General features: G+C 49.5%; 1 pseudogene; it reads right to left on the reverse strand.

Annotated features, from left to right (window-relative positions):
* Window positions 1-276: 276 nt before the first annotated feature.
* On the reverse strand, window positions 277-1,509 carry LOC123176666 (BTB/POZ and MATH domain-containing protein 2-like; annotated as a pseudogene).
* Between the last annotated feature and the right edge of the window lie 950 nt (window positions 1,510-2,459).

Here is a 2,459-nt window from a genome sequence, read left to right on the forward strand (position 1 = left end):
GAGGGCTAGGACTGGCCGGCCCCTCCCTCACCCCTATATAAAGAGGGAAGGGGCGCTGGGGCTGGCCACTCCAAACCCTAGCCGCCTCTCCCTCCCGTTACCTCTCCTCCTCCTCACACGAAGAGACAATATACCAATATGTTGGATTTTTCTAATTCAGCATACATGCAATGTCTGACGAGACAATTAGAAGCAAAACGAACAAACTACAATATCGATATAGGATGAGCTATATATGCAAAAGAGTGTCACTTGAAGAACATGCATACCAGAGTGTCATTTCCGCTGGTTTGAAGCAAGCATGGCAATGAGCTCGTACAAAACAGAGGGGTAGGTCGTAGCTATATGCCCCGGCCATCAGTAGCCATTAGTGTCTGCAAACACGAGGGAGATAGGACTTGGATAAACTTCAAGCATGCCTCCTTCAATCCATGGCGGTGGTGCTGCTCGGCTAGAGCAAGAGTGGACACCACCGAGCTCACACCTACATGCTCACACAACTGCTTTTCACATATGAACTTGAGCCGCTGGAGATTGTATCTGTCTGCCGCCACAAACAAGTCTTGCAGCCATTGCAGAAGCATTTCATCCTCTACCGCCTCTTCTTGTGTTGGCTCCGCAACTTCTGACATTTTCTTGTCCACAACTTTCTCTACTTGTCCTTGTTCCACAACTCGTGGCATTTCATCCTCCTCCATGATGTCCTCCATCTCAGGAGAAGAGTCTGTGTAGATGAAGCAAAGCAAAGCCCTAAACACTTTAGTTTCCATATTTGTGATGTGTATGACATTGGACGTAGCGGTGCCAAAGAGGTGCGCCATGAACACTTCAGACCTGGCAGCGAGCACACACCGGTGTGCAGCGAACGTCTTGCCGCCGACCTCGAATGTCACATCAGCACCCACCTTATTCCGAAGGAGATCGCTAAAATGTTGGTGCATGTCAGGCAGGAGAACCTCGGTACCGGTGCCGGAGCCAATGGCATCTGGCGTGTTGTCCTTGCACACCACAATATCACACCGGATGGTGAAACAATCAGACTTTAGACTGGCTGATCGCTCAAGGGCAGCTTCTCTCATGAACTTGTGGCAACCCCAACAAGGTCACATCTGCGGAAGTCATGGGTTTTACGAGTCGCACGGATGTACGTCGGCATCTGCTTCTCGACGTCATCGACGAGACTGAAACTGAACTTGGCCTCCACACCCTCTTCGACATATTCGTCATATAAATGGGTAATATCGAGCGAAATGGAGTCGGCACAGTTTGGGTTTGCGCCATTAGGATAGTACTCGATGGAATACTCATGGCCTCCCACCCTGAACAATTCAGTGCACCAGCTCTCGCCGTTGGGCAACTCTTTTTTTATACCAGAGTAGCCCTTGACCACGAGCAGGTGTTACACGCTGCTCGCGCCGGCACTGGCGCGCGCCGACGCCCGATGTTACGCAAGAGCACGGCTTGTCGCCGTCAAGGACGGACACGGCGGCGAACGTCGACATGACAAACCTGCTGCGACCACATCGAAAATCTGCCAACTCAGTCACAGTTCTCCATTCCTAAGTTTAAGAGTTGGGAGCTTGGACCAAGGATCTGGGGAACAAACCTGGGCTTGCACCGGAGGCCTCACGGAGTCGCCACCGCAAGAAGACGATGCTGTACCACCCCGGAAAGAGAAACAGAGTTTGCGGCAAGCTCCGACGCCGCTCCGCCCTGGAAACAGAGCTTTGCGGCAAGCTGAGGGGCGAACCTGCTCACCGCCCGCTGCCCCACCCCGTGATGCACGTGGTCGGCGGGAGACGCCGTCGCTCCACTCGCTGCGCCGCCGGCGCCACCAACGGTCCTACGCGGCAACAGAGAGAGTTACCGCAGCGGCTGCTCGACGCGTGCGGCCTGGGCCTGCCAGGGGCTAAGGTTTAATAGTACTAGTCGCAAACCCGTGCGACGCACGGGCTAGTTGTCATATACTTTCTTTGTTCCAAAATAAGTTAACTGCTTTTAGTTCATTTTGCAATGGTGAGAGTATTATTTTGCTGTCTACATTGACCATATAATGATTTGTGATTTTGCAGTGATGTGTGTGTACTCATATAGCTTTGGAGACATGGGAGTTCATATATAGGAGAATTTCGGATGGTAAAACAAATGAAATTAGTATAAATAATGTTCCCAAACTCATGAGTCTTGTGAGAACTTAGTATCAAAATATTGTTCTGAGGGTCATCGTTTAAAGAATTTTGAAAATGGTTGAAGCAGTTATGCGTTCACAATTCCCCTAGAAGTATGCTTGTTGGCCATATTTGGGAAGCTGTAGAGCTACCAAATACCCTGATAATATTTACATAAACAAAGGGATGTGATGTTTTCTACATGTAACTGCCTCAAAATATGGTTTAACAACATAAAGTATGTTAAACAAATTTACTTTTTGCTAAAAGGTTTTTATGTCTATGCTATTG

Source organism: Triticum aestivum, unplaced genomic scaffold (genome assembly GCF_018294505.1).
Source record: "Triticum aestivum cultivar Chinese Spring unplaced genomic scaffold, IWGSC CS RefSeq v2.1 scaffold100321, whole genome shotgun sequence".
Lineage (NCBI taxonomy): Eukaryota > Viridiplantae > Streptophyta > Magnoliopsida > Poales > Poaceae > Triticum > Triticum aestivum.